The 18,220-nt window shown below is 45.3% G+C and overlaps 1 long non-coding RNA gene across 4 annotated transcripts in view; it reads left to right on the forward strand.

Annotated features, from left to right (window-relative positions):
* Positions 1 to 18,220, forward strand: part of LOC121463313 — a 172,248-nt gene that overhangs the window by 56,847 nt on the left and 97,181 nt on the right. For 2 of the 4 annotated variants that reach the window (XR_005976425.1, XR_005976427.1), the window contains exon 3: positions 8,273 to 8,380. This is a non-coding gene — a long non-coding RNA (uncharacterized LOC121463313). Of the gene's footprint in view, positions 1 to 8,272; positions 8,381 to 10,862; positions 11,028 to 16,074; positions 17,383 to 18,220 lie in introns of those variants that run through there. The other 2 variants (XR_005976428.1, XR_005976426.1) reach the window with 2 other exon arrangements.

The raw sequence follows: 18,220 nt of genomic DNA on the forward strand, positions 1-18,220 counted from the left end.
ATTTTTATTATATTTAATTTAACCAAGGAACTAAATACATATTATAACATATATATGTTTGTAATTTAATTATATGAAACAAATGATTAAGAGATAGGGTGAATATAGGATTCTTAATAGACTTCCATTATCATGAAATGGAGGATTTATTTATGTCACTAGTACCTCATCTTTCCCTATAATTATTGGTGGTCCCGGTGGTGAGTTTTGAGGCAGGATCTCACTGTATGGCCCAGTCTGACCTTGAACTCCTGGACTCCAGCGATCCTCTTGCCTTAGCCTCCCAACCAGCTGGAACTGTAGGTACACACCGGCGTACTCAGCTCGATTGATCAATTTTTAAGTGTCTTAAATACTTCAATATTTAAATTTCGTAGTAGAAATGTTGTATGTCCTTCTCTTGGAAGAATTTGGTTAGTTTTTCACCTTTGAACCAACAGCTCGACTGTGAAGCCCTGTCCCATGCCCTAGATGATCCCCCATGGTATAAGAAGTTTCTCTTTGCGAAGGGCTATAAAGACTTCTTGTCCTTCCGGCCTTCTTCACAACGTGTTTTGTCGATTGTTTCCCTCATGTTCGCTTGCCAGCAATAAGCAAAAATATAGCTGGGGCTGTGTCAGAAACTTCACTGGTCACATTCATCCGTCCTCATCAGGGTTCTTCAGTGGTGTCCCCTTCCAGCGGCCGTGCCAGCCAGCAGAAACAGCTAGTTGTCTGCAGTGAAGAATGACTGGAAGCATGGTGCCTGTTTCTTTTCCTGTGAGCAACAATCCATCCATTTAACATTCTTTCGGTGCTCTTGAACTCTGTGGTAGGGCCTGTGTTCCCTGCTCAGTTGGGGCCAGTCCGAGAAACGCCGACCTTCCTGCCTGCTGCTGGCCCTATCAGTGTGAAGCAGGGACAGCCATCTGATGGCCTGGCTCTTCGGCCCAGAGCTAGTGACCTGCCACGCCAGCATCAGGCTGGACAACGCTAGGCTGGAGCAATCAAAATGATAAGAGATAAGGGTAATGACTATTATATTAGTAATCACCCTCAGTAACTTAAGAAATGAGGCACCGGAAGATTGATCAACTTTCCTCCTTCTTCTGCTGCTGGAACACAGTATCCATTCCTTTTTTCTGGCCAAGTATATTGATTGATTTGGTAAACATCCCATAAAAGGTTGTATATTCCCTTTTTGTATATAAAAATATGGTTTTTATATTGTTTTGCTAATCAGAAACATATATTCATGTCTCTATGCAGACAGTGTTTTGGAGTCTGTAGTCCTGGCTATCCTTACGTGTTTTTCATGCTGTGTTCTAGACAGTTCTGAAAGGGTACATCACAGCCTACCGTTATGATTGTCTGAGTCATCACGTACTCCTTGTCTTTGATTTCCCTTTTTAATTTTGTGCCTTGTTTTTAGTGCAAAAAGCTTACAATTTTTAGCACCTTTTCGTCTTTTTATCTATTCCAGCGGAATTAGACTCCCATACCTATACAAAATAATCAAAGAGTGGGGCCTTAATAAATAGAAATGCATTTTCCTCAAACATGGGAAGTCCAGGACTGGCTTAGTGGCCCCTTGATCGTCTGCGGTGCTGCTTCCTGTCTTCCTCTTCTGCCACCTTTAATATCTGGCAGTCATTCTCCAAGTCACAGTTGTAAGACGGCACATACGGCTCCCGCTCTCTCGTGTGCATTCCAGACAGGAAGAGAAAAAAAGAGGACTATTCGTTGGAGAAGTTCCCAGATCAGTTCTGCCTCAGCAGGCCCTGCCCACTACATTCCTAACCTCAACCTATAGCAAAAGACTGTAGGGCTGGGTTGTGACTCAGGGTGCAGTGTTTGCGGGCCACCCACAAGGCCCTCGGTTCAGTCCTCAGCACCACAAAGAAGAACAGGGAAGGGGAGTGGAGGAACTGTTATTCCAAACACACCGACACCTCAGATTAAACCAACACAACTGTGTTCAAGGGGGCATCCATGGGGCTTTGCCTTGAACCTCCGTCGTTTGTTCCTATTAAGTGCGCGTGGCCCTGAATTTCATCAGTACCACCGCCTCCACCTTGGAGTGGCCTGGCATAGATCCCCCAGACACTTACTTTATAACTCTTCTTGTCACTTTTTTGAAATAACTTCCTTGTACATATCTTAATTTTTTTTAGCTCAGTCCCGCAGGTCTTTTGAAAGAGAAACTCATTCCAATGTATTTTTACTCCTGTTCCTTTATATGTTCGTTGGTTTTTAGATCTCATTGTTTTTCTTTTTCCTTCTTTATGTTTACTCACATGATCATTTCCCCAGGTATTTTTTCTATGTTACCCATCAGAGAATTTTCTTTTCTTTTTCTTTCTTTTTCTTGAAAATAAGCAAATCTAACCATGCACTCTTGACTCAGATCCTCCATCAATATGCCAAGGAACAATGGTAATTTAATTTTTCAGCCATGACACATAAGGTCACTGGAGGTATTTGGTAATTAAGGAAGTTCATTTCCTCATTCCTTTTGATGTCATTCCCAGACAGCTATGGATCCCCCACCTCACCCACACTCTTAGAGGGAGCTAGATATGACCCCTGTCTGACCCAGCCAAGAAGAACTACCCTTAATTCTTAGACTCCTTTCCAGGTCTTCCTAATAGAGGAAGAAGTTAAGTTTTTATCCCAGATTTCCAAAGGCCACAGGGAACCATGCTTCTAATCCCAGAACTCTGGATGCTAAGGTAAGAACTGATGAATGCAAGGCCAGTTCGGGCTGCCTTGTCTCAAAACAAACCGAAACGAAGCATCTCCGTGAGCAGGAATGAGAAGTTGTGTTTATCCTTGTGCTCGGCTTTCTCTACTGAACGCAAACCGATGGTCAGGGACAGTGAGACTATGGGTAGGACATCTCTTGGCTTGCTGTCTGTGTTGGCTTTTCTGATTGAGGAGAGCTTTAGGGTGGCTTCACGTTCCAGTCTGTCACGGTAAGGAAAGCACAGAAGGGTTTCTGGTGGCAGGAGTGGCTGCAGGCTGGTCACAATGGCAGCAGAAGAGAGGCGGACCAACAAGGAGCTGGAGAAGGGCTGGGTCCCTCAGAGGCCCATTCCTAGTTGTTTATATTCTCTCTCTAGGCTCCACCACCTAAAAAGTCCACAACGTCCCTAAACACCATGACCAGCTAGGGCAGAGGTGTTAAACATGTGACCTTGTCGGGCATTTTTCACATTCAAAACTTTACAGTACCCTTATTACTTTTGCTTTTGTTTGTTGTTCTGGGGTGTGTGTGTGTGTGTGTGTGTGTGTGTGTGTGTGTAAGAGAGAGAGAGAGAGAGGTCTCACAATGTAGCCCTGACTGATCTGGAACGCACTATGTAGACCAGGCTAGCCTCAAACTCACAGAGATAGATCCACCTACCTCTCCCTCCTAAGTGCTGGGATTAAAGGAGTGCACCACCATCACTTGACTGTTTTTGTCCTTCTTGTTGTATTTTTAATGTTGCATTTAATAATAGACATGCCCGAATGTGTATGGCTGAGTGGCGATCAGAAGACGATTTGTGAGAATCAGGTCAGTTCTTTCCTTTTGCCATCTGAGTCCCAGGGATGGGCATCAGGCTTGGCAGCAAACACCTTTACCTGATGAGTCATCTTGCTGTTTCTGCATTTGATCTCTAAGGGGTTGAAAACTTTCCATGGAAGGTCTGTGTAACTGTCGGGTTTGGCTCTTTCAGGAACTTACTTGCATGGGAAATGTAGCTTTATGTTACTCAGTGAAATCGCCGATCTCTTTTCTTTGCTTTCTATATTTTTTGAGTGTAATGCTTGTGAAGGAAGCCTTTTGTCTCTTGTCTGGTTCCCAATTACACCTTCCACTTCATGCCTCAGCAGTATGCTTGTTCCCAATAGCAATCAAGGATCCTAAAATTAACCAAATGCTTCAGTGTTACCAGTTAGATAGGAAAGCTGCTGGCTTTTTTTTTTTTTTTTTTTTACCACAGGAACAGTATAAAAGGAGAAATTCAACTTTTATTAAAGCCATACAGCTTTTACTCAACTTCTCTCTTCTCATTTGTTTTTCTTAAGGTATTTTAGATTGCGTATGAGTATGGTTTGACTGTAAATGGATGTAGACTTTGGTAAGTCTTAGAATGATGATTCCATATAGCAAACTGCACTCTGAGAAAACATTTAGTAATATATATGAAATACGTAAATAACCTGCATGTACGAGAAGCCGTCCGCTCTGAAATTCACAAGTTATGATATCTGCCCCTGTATAACAGTCAGTATAACAGTTGCAGTAGGACAGTCCTACCCCAATCCCATAGTGTCTGCCACTCCCCAGAGCCCCTGTGTCACCAGGAAAGAGGGTCTGAGAACCAGTTCCACGGCTGGGAATGACTGCCTTCCCAACACCACCGACTTCCTCAACAATTCAGACAGAGAGGCCATGTCTCAGAAGAGAATAGTTAATAAATGAGTAAAAATTTCGAGCTACCACGTCTCCCTTTAAGTATTTTCTCTCTGGTCTGACTGTGAAGGGAACTTGGCTTCCTACCAGCCTCAGGAGAAGTGGAAAAGCTTTGGGAGTAAGAAAGAAAGTGTCTGCTGAAAATAGAATTAATTAGAGGAAAATAAAGATGGATAAGCTTGCTATCAGGTTTGAACATTAAGGTGTATTTCGATATCTCATATGGCTACTACTAATATCTGCTAAAAACTAAAGCTTCAGGAGCTGAGAATGTGTTTAGCATGTGCAAGGTCCTAGCCTTCCTCTCGGGTACTAAACACAGAGTCCAGATGTGGTGGTGTTTGCCTGTAATCCCAGCACTGTAGAGGCCTAGGAGAGGTGGGTCAACGCAGGTTTAAGACCAGGCTGGTCTACAGTGGGAGTTCCAGGCCAGCTAGAGCTACCTAGTAAGACCATCTCAAAGACAAACTAAGGCTCTCAAGATTGGCTTTATATCTACAGTTGTCAAATGTTTGATGATGAGTTTGGGGTTTTTGTCTGTCAGTTTGTTTACTATTCTTTTTATCTTTGGTGTATTTAACACAAACAACTGAAGTGTAAATCTAATTAATCTTTATCAAAAAAAGAAAAGAACCCACAGGAGTCAGATACTGAGGCAAAAACTTGAAAGATCAGAGAAGCAGAGAGAACCACAATCCCTTCCTATCTCTTCTGTTCCTCTGTCCAAAAAGGCCAAGATCCTGTCTCAGCCCCGCTTTATCACTTCCTGTCTCCTCTCTGTACAGACCTCCAGACCTCTATGGTTAACTAGTGGCTAGCTCCACCCTTTGACTTCAAACAAGCTTTATTTGTCAGAACACAAAATACCACACAACAGACAAGCGCTTTAGAGTGATTAGCTCCTCTGGAAGGCAGCCCCCTAAAGGGGGCTTCATAAATCAATAGTATTGTTCAAAACTGGCCCAAGTCCAATAACATTAACGACACATTTCAAGCCCGCACACAAATCCAATGATTCACACTTTGGTTGAACTTGGAAGGGACGTAGGCTCATGCAGTTTCATAAGTAGCGTTTTAAAATGGACATTGAACTATTCAGTGAGAGATGCTAGTACTTAAGCTGAGCCAGTGGTTCTTTAGCTATTTGGTTTTTTGTCCATTTTATAAAATCTAGGTATTTTTACTTTCCTGGCATTTGGTCCCAGAGAACTAGATGGGAAATCAGATGTAAACTCATCCCTGGAATATACAACTTATTTATTTCCTTGTGTCTCTTGTTTTTGTTTCTTGGTTCTTTTATTAGCTAAGAGAGGAGAAACCCAGAAACTACACTGAATGTTTTCTCAAAGCCCCTTAAGCAAGGTCCGTGTTTGGAAGACTTCTAATGTATGATCTAGGATTCTCTGATAAGCAGGAGTGCTGTCTTTGCTAAGAACAAATTCAGAACGAAGACTACAAATAAATGGTTTGTTCTAAGAGACCATATTCTAGTATCACCGCTGTGAAATTTCTCACACGAGGCATGCCATTTCTCCTTACCTGCTGGCCCTGACTTAGTGATGATACACGCTTGGAACTGTGTCCATTGAGTGTGCTACAACACAAAGATGCATAATCCTTCCTTCGGGTACACTTGTCATGGTCTGAAAGCAGCACGAGAAAGGTCCTGAAATTGAAGTGGGGTCTGAATGTGTTTGTTCCCATGAATCCCGGGTGAATGACATGACAGTAGTGTGCTTTGTGACTTCTTTGGGGTTGGTTTGCTTAGATTACAATCAGATTTTAAGGTGACTATGGGGGCAAGTACGCACTATTAGGAAAATGGGAAGTGGCTTTGCTACTCAAATAAAATTAAATTCTAGGAAATAAAATCCTTAAAGGGACTGATTGTAGAGAAGAGGAGAGACAATACCTTATCATTAAAAATCAATCAGATATTTACTAAGTGCCTCTCCAAGGGTTCCTTACATTTCAGTCATTGGCAGTTCTTGGATTACACAATACTTTCTCATGCATTATCTTATTTGATCTTCCCAACAGGCAGAAGGCCAGAGAGGGATCTAAAGATGAGGAAATTGCATCTCAGACTTAAGTGCTCCTCAAGACCTCCACCGAGCCAGAGTTGGGTGTGCGAGCACGGGCGGGCTGGTGGGTGTCTCCAAACACTCTGTCCTCTGTCCCTCTGACCTCCACCAAGGACTGTGACATATTGTCTGCATGAAGGAGTCCAAAGGAGTAAGATTACAATCCTGACTCTCAGGGAGTGTATGGTCAGTTGGGAAAGTAAAAGTTTGCCAGTGAACCAAACAAAAGACTTTTAGTTGTTAATCTGGAGGTGGTAAGCACAACAGTTGGGTTATTATTTTAATTGGGAAGCAAGGTGCTATCAGTTCTACCCGGTGCCCTGAAAATGAATACAAATCAAATGGATTTTCTAGCATTTTCCAGCCAGGCCATCAGTGTCTTTGGGAGAAGCTCCTCACCAAGAGGAAAGCCAGTGGGCACAGTCTTGTCCAGGCTCATAGGGCAGGTGGATATTTGGGGTCCTGGAGTTCTTATTCCCTCTGTTGTGTTTGTGCTAAGTACTCGGAACCTGTGGGAGGTCATTCTGGCCACTGTTTGGCCCTTTAAACCATTAGAGAGGACCCAGTTTTAGGGCGAGGGCTATCTGCAGGGGCGTCCAATCTCTTGACCTTGCAACATGATGGTGTCATCCACAAATATTGTAGGCCACATCCATGGCTATCTTGGTTTCACAAGGCCTATAGAACACAGGATGGACACGACTGAGAAGCAGAAAATGGACTTGTCTGAATTTAAAGGGACTGTGGACATGAAGGGGCTGCAGAAACTGGTCATTTCCGTTTTCTAATGTCCCAGTGCTCAGACCTAACATTTTCCAAGGTCATATTTGTCTCAGAAACAAAATTCCAAGTATCTATTCTTTGTCTTTTCAGCAGAGCCGGTCTGTACCGAGACAGCTGTGGTCCGGTCACTGTGTGTCCCTGCCTTTATCTGTGTCGCTGAGAGGCACTCTGCCTGGGAGGCCCCCTGGGGACTACCAAAGCTTCCGTGAGCAGCTGGCCATTGTGTTTTTACAGAAAGTGCCAGTGCCTCGCCAGGTTCAGCAGCCTCATAGACAATTCCAAGTAATTGTCTTCCAGATGCTCATTTGTAAAATGGCCTTGGACCAGCATAGGGGTTATGCCGCAAGACTCGGCCTGCTGTCAGGGAGGCCTTAAACAGCATATGTGGGCTGTTAGGCACCGTGCTGAGCACACATGACAACAGGAAACCCTTTGGAAGTACCATCAGTTACCTCCACCTCTTCACACTGAGCACCAAGTGCCCACGTGAGTGCAAGCCTATGGGCGATCAAGCCCGAGCGTCCGGTCATGCCCACCACACCATTCATATCCTCAAAGTTTCACCCTTTGGGGACAGACATGGATTCATGCTGAGTCAGCCCAGCTTCCCTTCCCTCCTGTGGTTGTGAGCATAGCCCCTGGGAGCGGTTCTCTCACACACGAGCTGTGCAGCCTTGGAAAGTTATCAGAGAGTTCTTGATACCTTCCATCCCTGATATGTGGCACCATGATAATCATAACAGCATCCTCTAAAAAGTTCCTGGACGTGATTGTCCCGGTGGAGAGCTGAAAAGACGGCCGAGATGTGTTCTGGGCTGTTTAAGTGTTTGTTCTTTTCAGTCGCTCATCCGCTGCCCCCTGAGAGTCTGCTCTGGAGACTGCACTCGTGAGACAATGCCATAGGTGCCCTCAGTGGGTGCACAGTTTATGTGACACATTACTACATAACTTGTTTGCCCAACAGGTGGGAAGAACCCAGCACGAAGCACGGAACATACGCCCGCCTTGGGGAAAGACGCGAGGATATGGAAAATTTCAATCAAATGATGCCGTGGAACAGCGTCGGCACACAGTGAGTGCCCAGTGCCACAGAGGCATTTTCTGCTTTAATTGTTAGGCTGGCAGAGTGAATGCTGAGACCGCGCGTGTGGCCGGAGGTTGAGGGCGAGGAGGTGGAGGTGCTCCTGGGGAAGTCTTCCAAGAGGCAGTATCCTTGAGCTCTGCTCTGCTCAGTGAGTAGGCGTTCGCCAGTGAGAGAAGAGGGCTAAGAGTGTTCCAGGCAGAAGGAACATTGTGTGCAGAGTTAGGGAGGCGTGAAACAGCACAATACACTCGGGGAACTCCAAGCAGGCAAGGAACGAGTGGCGCCCCATCCTCACTGAGACATGCAGTGTGCGTTTGTTAAATGAGTATTAGAAGTTAGAGGCTGGGAAATGAAACATTGCTTGATCATTCTGGCCTGTAGCATTAACCAAACAACCATTGGGGTTGAAGCAGCTTTTAATTTTTTTATTGTTCCGTGTGGTTCTTGCCCAGTGCAATCTCGGTACTGTGTCAATTCCCCTTTTTTCTTTCTTTCCGTTTTTTTTTTTTTTTAAATTAAAGTAGGGTTTCATGTAGCCCAAGCTGGTCTCAAATTTCCTATGTAACCAAAGATAACCTTGACTTCTCGTCTTCCTGCCTCTACATCTCAAGTGCTGAGATTCCAGGCATGTGCTAGCCATGCCCAGTTTTATTTGGTGATGACGTTCCAAATTTGGGCTTGCTAGGCAAACATTCTATCCACTGTATCCACTGAGCCCTATCCCCAGCCCCTTCTTATCTCCTGTTATGAGTAAGCTAGTTTTCTCCCTTCCCCACTCCCCGGAGTGATGGAGATGAGCTGCCATGAAGCTACTGGCATCCCAGAGTGGGTACTAACGCCTTTGTGGGTAATGCATTTCTTTAGATAAAAGGTCAGCAAAACCTGGTCTCGGGGCCAGATCTACCTGGGGCTGGGTGACCTAGGATACCACCGGTTGGGACATTTCACCCCCGCTGTATGCAATCACTCATCCTCCCACGGGTTGGCCGACGCTCAGCCAGCAGTGGCAGGTTCAAGAGAGAAAGTGGAAGTACACACTTGAGGCTCAGCTTGGATTCAGCACAGTTACTTCTGTTCCTTTCTGGTAGCCAGAGAGAGAGAGAGAGAGAGAGAGAGGCAAGAGGCCAGCGTGGACTGGAAGGGTCTGGAAATGGGCTCCGGTTCTTGATTAGAGCCGGCCGCTTAGTGACACTGCAAACAGCAGGGGGACTGGAGGGACAGAACCAGGGCCGTGTTTGAAATCACAAGCAATCATAATCCAAAGCAGCATGCATTCCAAGCACGGATTTTTTTTTTTAAAAAAATGTCATCTCTGTGGTCTCAAGTGGAAAGATGTATTCATCATACATGTCTGCTCAGCCCCACCCACAGCTATGAATCATCGGTGTCTTCTACTGAGGCGACCATTATCCTCTAGTACATGACAGATACAGAGGAGGGGTAAAATGAGGCTTGTCGGATGAGACCCAGACCCCCATTCAAGTACCACCTGATGAATTTCACCGGGGAACCAGGCTTGATTTTAACCCATTAAAGGTATAAAGCAAATCATTATCACAGACGCCTCCAGTGATGGACACTGAACAGCTGTGGGGGCTAATGTCTAAGCAGACCTACACTGGATGTTCTTGCCGTCATTCTATGCCTCACTACTGTTACAGGTGCTGTTGGAATTGGCACTGTTGCTGCTACATATAGATGGGACTGAAGTGACAGCCATCATTAACCATTTGATGGCTTTCCCAATTCCATTTAGGTCTCTCTCTCTTCCCCTTCCTCCCCCCCCCCTTGGTATATGTACGTATTTGTAGGGAACATGGACATGTATGAGGAGCTCAGAGGTAGACAATGAATGTCTTCCACAATTACTCCCCACTCCCGTTACTTTTTGAGACAAGGTGTCTCTGAATCTGGAACTCACCGGTTTGGCTAGATGGACAGGCAAGTGAGCTCCAGGAAGCCTCCTGTGTCTGCCGCCCCACCACTGGGGTTAGGGATACATGCCATCATGCCTGACTTTAACAGGGTACTGAGCATCCAATCCCAGGTCCTGATGCTCACACAGCAGGCATCTTACCAGCTGAGCTACCTTCCTAACCCCCTTTCCTCCTCGGATCACCATGTAGCCCTGGTTAGCCTCAAACTTGTGGAGTCCCCCACTGCAACCTCCCAGGTGTTAGGATTATAGGCAGGAGCTGCCGTGTGGTTTCTTTCAAAGCTTATTGCCAGAAAATTTTAACTGTTAGCAAATTTGTCTCAGTAAGTAATGTGTAATATAAGTAACAATAATGTTGAAAACCTCCCATAGCCATCCTTTCCCTGGGACCAGGGCATGTCAGAAGACAGAACTCACAGGTAGCATCTGTTTCTTAAGAATGTTCTGAAAAGTAAAAAACAAAAACAAAACTTCCAAACAATTCAGACAGAAACCACATGGCTTCGGTCTGAAAATATTCTTTCTGTTCCCAAGCTGCTTGGGGTCCTTGGGCATCTGCAGGATCCCGACGCCTTGACACCAACTTCCATGGAGTTGTTGCCATCAGCCTTCTGTAGGAGCAGCGTCCGTGGGTGGAAGGAACATGCCAGATCTCAGAGAACTATTCGATGCCTGTTGACTCAGGCAGCAGGACCAGCTGTGAGTTGGAACGTATTTTTACGTAGCTACAGTGGAAAGGAACAGGGCTGTTGATGTTAGTGCCAAGGTGGGGACAGAACCTGCTGGGATATTTGTGGATGATTTGGTTTGAGGGGGGGCGGACAGGAAGATCGGTTGTCTTGGGAGGTACAGCTGAAGACTCTAAACTCAGAATTTAACTCTGGACGAACTGGCACACGTGCCTGTAATCCCAGCACTTGGCAGGTGGAGGAAGGAGGGTCAGGAGTTCAAGGCCAGCCTGCCTAGGTGAGACACAGTCACAAACAAACAAAACCGTTTATTTGGGCAAGTCACGTAAAGATGGAATGATAAACCTACCAGGTAGTGCTTTCAAGATTAGACCCCAACAAATATTTATTTCTTTCATGTTTGTGTATCTCCACCTTAGGAATGTTTAAAAAAAAAAAAATCCTGCCAGCCAGCTGCCCCTGGAAAGACCTCAAGTAGGATAAACTTCCTGTTCAGGGGGAGGGAGCAGGGGCTGTCACCTCTGCCGCCCCTCCCCTCCTCCCAGCTCTCCTTCCTGCCTTTGGAGGAAGCCTGTGTGTTCTCTCAGACCTACCTTGGCATTCCTTGATGTCTTAGAGAAGCAGATGACCCTGGCTGAGCGAGACAGTCAGCAGAACAGCAGCTCTTGATGCTGCCTTTGGAAATTTCCATTCTTTGCTTGCGGCTCTGAAAAAAAAAAAAAAATCTAAAGAGCCCAGTAGCTGGGAAATTTCCACAATGGAAAATTTTAACATATTCTTTAGCTCTAAACTATGCAGGTTTATAGACATTATTTTTCCCCCTTCTGGTGATTTCCTTCTTTAACGACAATTTATGAACATGGTACCACTAGAGCTGCGGGAACAGGAGGGCACGATGACCCAGGGGGTGGGCGTAGCTCGCTTAACAGGAGGCTGTGCTGTATAATTGTGTGACCACTCAGCACACAGGAGCACAGAGATCACCAAGAGGCATACTGGGTGGGAACTCCTCCAGAGCAGAGCTAGCCTGCCCAGGAGCACTGCAGGGAGATCTATGTTAGAACCTTGAAGTGCAAAGTGCACCATACAACTTGGGAACCCGACACGGTGAGTCACCTTGCCAGCCGAAGCAACCTCCAGCAGATAGATCCTGAACCTCGATCTGAGCTGTAGGCTCTGATGCAGTAGGTTGAGGGTGGGACCTGGCCTGCACTGCCAACTGAGGATGCTCTCCAGGTGATGCTGATGCTGCCTTTCTGAGGCCCACAGTGTGCTGTATAGCGAGACCTTCGTCAGCATGTAGCCGGTGCCCTGGTGGCTGAACAGTGCCAGAGGGTGGCTGGAGGTGAGCTCAGGTTACACAGCGGAGGTCTCAGAACAGAACTGCAAAGTCCTCTGGAGAGATGTTTCACCTCAGTCTGGATCGAGGGGCTCTATTAGAATGTACGGGTGCGCGGAGTTGCCAGAAGCTTTGGCTTGGAGAATTCTAGAAATCAGGACCTTTCCAGAGAAACCCATGTTCAGCTGGTGATGATTCCTAAACTGGGCCTATTTTGTGCATGTTGCTGCAGCATTGAGGAGTGTGGGTGAATGGCTGATGAGCCAGTCCCCAACTCCTAGGGAAGACTCTTACCTAGCGTCCTGTTAGGAGAGGCTTCCAGAGAGGCCTTGCTGCTGCTCTTGTTCACAATTACTGAAATAAAAGTTCAAAGGGAATCGGAGATTTTCTTAGCAGCTATCTCACCTGTGAGGGGGGAGAGGGAAGGGGGCACCATTAATCTAGGGTGCTCCTGCCTTGTGATCTCGAGGTCTGCTCTGTACATGTTTTTTTGTTTGTTTGTTTGTTTGTTTGTTTGTTTTTTAAGGCAGCACTTGTCCTAGCTTTCACCTCCCATGGAGTTGGGGTTGGGGCAGTTTATTGGTTCTGACTTCAAACTTTTGCAATGAAAGTTCCACAGAGAACCGTGTGGAAGGGAAGGTGGAGGTCCCAGACGACAGCATGCAAATAGCATCACGTGTCTGTCCTACTATGCTAGCTCCCACTGAGTGTTGTGAAATCCTCCGAGTCTTTCTGGATGGCGTAGGGATTTGAACATCTGCGGATTGGTTGATGACTCTTCCTTGGGATGCTTTCACCCTGAAGCAAGGTGTGACTCAGCATTGAAAGGGCATCCTGATGGCTTCGGTAGAGGAGACCAGATTGGTTTCCTTCGTAGGAGGCTTGATGAGTCACTATTCACCTTAGAGCCCTCTTAGGACCTGCAGTCCTAAGACGTGTGCTTGATCCTTTTGTCGTCCCCTTCTGTATTGAGGGGAGTGGTTTTGTTTCCTGCTTAGGTGAGACTCACATCACAACGTTCCCCAGTTTAAAGGCAGCAGCACAGAGGCCTTTAGCATCTTTGTGACATTGCACAACTTCCCCTTGTATCCAGTTCCCAGACATTTTTATCACCCCCAAAGGGAAGCCTCGTATCCATTAAGCAGCTTCGGCCTGGTGCTCGCTCCCTCCTTCTGGAACCTGGCCACCACCCGTTTCCTTTCTGTCTCCATGGTTCCCAGGGATGGATCGTTCACATACATGAATCCCAGCCATAGGTGGCCCTTCATTAAATCGCATTTCCTTCAGAATGAACACTGTGGGTATAAGGAAATGCTACTTTATCGAGTGTTTATCACATGAGGCATGAAACCATCACGAACAAGTAGACACCATATTATACAGATGAGAAAATGGAGATTCAGAGACTTGCCTGAGGCCCATTCCTTTTGGCCAAGCCGCAAAGAGGCTTCTCTGGCCAGGCCCACTTTCGCTAGCGCTTTTCCCAGTTGCTGTAGCTACAGCTCAGCTCCATCTCCTTGCAGACAGATGGGTAGATACTGCGTCTCAAGTTTAACAACTTCACAGAGCCTTCCCTCGAATTCTGAATGCAGTGTTAGTTGCTTACAGCTGCTTTCTCTCTAGCCGTGCAGCGAGTCCAGGCAAACTCTTTTGAAGAGCTCATTAAAACTGCTAAAATAAAGTCTTAGAAGCAGGTGCATTCATTAGCAGAAAACGCAGACGATTATGTTAATATCGCATTCAGGTGACAAATTTAAAGGCATCAAAATCACGAAGGATAAAAGACTTTTTCAAGGCTAGAGCTACCTTCTTCCTCTGTGGGGCTCTTTGCTCGGAGAAGCACGTGGCTGATGACAGCTGTCCGAAGTGGGGAACCCTCGGTATTGGTTCACAGAAAGAAGGCTGTCCTGGGATACCATGTTCCTTTTTAGGGTTTCTTGGGTCTCTGGTTATGAAGATAAAGATGATGAGTTGCCCACAACCTTCCTGCTGGATCTAGCACTCCATCGATAACTTCCTGTCCACTGGTCTCCAAGAAGAGAGGATGCTAAAGGAGCTGGTTCAGATATGTCAACAGGCTGGGGAGGTAGCACAGTAGCATGGCTGCGTACCCAGACCCTGGCTCCCCGGACTCAAAGAGTAGGTTGTTGTAGGCAATGATTTTTAGTTTGGACCAAACATTATTTTTACTTTGCTCTTTTTTTTTTCATTCAGAAAACAGTGATCTTGAAATAAGACTTCAAAGTTTTTATTTTGAGGTATACATATTTTTGTATTTCCCACATTTTCTCTAATGGATTTTCAGTTTTGAAATAAAAATATTATTTATTAGCTTATAGTTTTTTAAGTATTTTAAAATGACAAAGGAATACCTTGCTTTTCTATCATCAATTGAATGTCCCTAGAAAATTGGGATGATATTTAATTGCCTGGGATATGAAATCTGGACAAGAAATGCTTCCAATTCTGGCCCTTTTCCCAGCTCTAGGGTATTTGTGGTCATGTTGGTTTTTCCTTTGGAAAAGGAGAAACAAATATGTCTAGGTATCAAGTTGATTGATAAAAAAATAATTGGGCAATAGATTATTGTATTTTATCAAGCAAGTGAGCGTACACTGAAGGGATGCACCTGCCACTTAGAAAGGGGACAAAACTAAGAGGCTTTTATAGGACACGTGTACTTGGTATTTAAATTTTAAGTTATACACTCACTGTTGGAAGAAAACCTTTGACTAGCTACTTCCCCCCCCCCAAAAAAAAGGTGCTTAAAATGACTATTTTTTGATTGTAGAGCATAAATACCAAAGCTGCAACACACTCACAGGGCATGTTTATTGGTCATGCATGTGTGTGTAGTATGTGTGTGTGTGTGAGCCTGCACTTGTGCACACCCACACATGCAGATAGGAAGTGGATCAACGTAACAAGCTGAGAGACTGTTTGTGTCTATGGTAACCCTGCCTTTGCCTCCGTTCCTCCTCAGGTCTCCCTTTTTCCTTCCCCTGCACACTTCTGCTCCTCTCTCTCTCTTCACCTCCCCTCAGGGTGGGTGGGTGGGTGAACACATACGGAGATTGGGTATAGTAGTCCCCCTCATACACAGGATATGCTCGGATAGTCGGGAGATACCTGAAACCATAGAACCAAGGCCCGTATTTAACTCCTTTTCCATCATAACCAAGCACTTACTGAATGTGATAACCATAACTTTCGCAGTTTGGAATTGATAGTAAAGCTAGCACACACAGGCTTCCTTGTTTGTTTTCTACCCTTTTACAGATAGATTTGTTTTTCCTGTATGTCTCCAAAACCTCCGCATCTACTTCTTCCTTTCCTTAGCAAGCTAACAGAGTTCACCTTTTCACTTAAAGGAAATTCTTTATGATTTCTTTGTTGTCTGCACCATTGTGCCTTCAAGCCATTAGTAAGTCCACTAAGGTTACTTCAAGGAATCCCTTTGACCTCATGGCAGTTAACATGCTAGCCAAGGTGGCTGCTAAGTGGCTCACGTGCCACTTACAATGTGGACACCCTGGGCAAGGGGATAATACCTATCTCAGGAGGGCATGACCTGAGCTTGCATCATGCTTCTCAGAATGGTACGATTTCAAACTTAACAACTTTTTCATTTCTGAACTGTCCATTTCCTACTTTAAGACCAAGGATTATGTGAGTAGCTGCAACCTAAGGTAAAAGAAAAACGGTTGTCTCCCTGCAGGCATCCACGCATTCTTCCGGTTAGGAATGCTCTCCCGGAATCCCTGCTGCCAGCTGCTACCCTGAGTGCGATTCTCTGGGACCTCACTGTTGCAGCTCCTTCTCTGCTGGACAGCTCCACATCCCCACAAGTGCTTGTCCGCCCACCTCTCCCCCTCTGTTTAGCTCTCAGAGCTGGTGCTCTCACAGAGAGAGGCCTCTCATTCCACACCAAGTGAGGATGGCGGCCAGTAGAGACTGTCACCCTCCCAGGATGATGGATCGTAAGAAGGACGAGCAGAGTTCAGAGCACAGAATCTGAAGATGAAGACGAGAGGTCCATCAACTCAAGTCCTTTTTCATGGGCATGTGCCCTTCAGAGCCATACCTGGAAGTCATGCGGCCTGACTCTGAGACTTTTCCCATGGCAAAAACTCATCCTATTTCTTACCCTCACTTTATTTAGGTGGACCACTAGAGCACACATGGCATTATAAATACAGTGAGAAAAGCAGGAGGAGGAAGAGGAAGAGGATCCTGCTACTACATAGTCTCAAGGAAGTATACCCCTTAGGGTCCCTGGGGAGAGCAGGGAAGCTGAGTCATATGGCTAAAGGATACTTAGATTTGATTGGTTCAAGTTGCCTACTTACCACACCGTGTGGGCAAAACAGTGAGATGTTCCCAGAAGCCTGAGTGTCTGAGCATCATCCGAATGTCTTCTTATCTTACCCGCTAACACACCTTGCAACACAAGAAATTATGAGATTATTTCACGCAGGGACCCTGACTTGAGTGACAGTCCAAGGTTTGCAAGTACTACTTAAGCTGAGCCCTGAGTCCCCAAGTTTCTAAATACTCTGTATTGTGCGCCTCCTTTTAGAAGGCTGTGGAGAGTGCAGCAGTGTTTTGAACCGACTAGTGACGACAACACCAGGAATGCAGCTAGCAGAGGAGAAGCTCCGCAGAGGTCAAGGGCCAGGAGAAAGCAGCCAGCTAGCCAGTCCTTTCCCTGTGGATACATGAGAGATTCCTGTCAGATGACTCACGGCAGTGGAAGTGGCGATGAGTTTTTGAGAAGCAAATTTGGGCGATGAGTTAGGAGAGGCAAGAAGCTTGAACTGAGATGTTGGCTAAATAAGTAGAATTGAGAGGATTTTTAGATGATTGTTATTTAATGACTTGTAAAGACATTCATATGCTGAATTTCACAGAGAGAATGCGAAACTATGTTGTATTCCATCACCTAAAGATAACTTTTTTTTTTTGTGAATGCTAGAAGAACATTGTAGAAATTCAGATGTAGAAATAAAAGCTTATTGATTTGGTTTTTTATTGTGTGGGTGTACATGTGAGAATGTGGTGTGTGTGTGTGTGTATGTGTGTGTGTGTATGTGTGTGTGTATGTGTATGTGTGTGTGTATGTGTGTGTGTGTATGTGTATGTGTGTGTGTGTGTATGTGTATGTGTGTGTGTATGTGTATGTGTGTGTGTGTATGTGTGTGTGTGTGTGTATGTGTGTGTGTGTGTGTGTGTGTGTGTGCGTGCGCAGGACACAATGTGACAGTGCTAGAATAGAGATCAGTGTGTACGGAAGTTTCTGTCCCACCCAGTTCTGCAGCCGTTCAGTCCCAAAGAAACACATAGAGGCTTATACTAGTTATAAACTATATGGCCTATTAGCTCAGGCTTATTATTAACTAGCTCTTACAACTTAAAGTAACCCATAATTCTTGGTTTTTTAAATATTTATTTATTTATTTATTTATTTATTTATTATGCATGCAATATTCTGTCTGTGTATATGTCTGCAGGCCAGAAGAGGGCACCAGACCTCATTACAGATGGTTGTGAGCCACCATGTGGTTGCCGGGAATTGAACTCAGGACCTCTGGAAGAGCAGGCAATGCTCTTAACCACTGAGCCATCTCTCCAGCCCCCCATAATTCTTGTTAAAGTAACCCACAATTTTTGTCTATGTTTATCCATGTTGTCTTGGTATCTTTTATATCAGTAAGCCATTCCAATCTTGCTTTATCTGACTCTGGCTGGTGACTGACTCTCTGCCTTTCTTCTTCCCAGAATCCTATTCTGGTCACCCCACCTATACTTCCTGCCTGGCTACTGGTCAATCAGCATTTTATTAAACCAATACAAGTGACAAATCT

The sequence above is a fragment of the Microtus oregoni genome, unplaced genomic scaffold, assembly GCF_018167655.1.
Source record: "Microtus oregoni isolate MIOR12 unplaced genomic scaffold, Mior012 000026F_ref0000081, whole genome shotgun sequence".
Lineage (NCBI taxonomy): Eukaryota > Metazoa > Chordata > Mammalia > Rodentia > Cricetidae > Microtus > Microtus oregoni.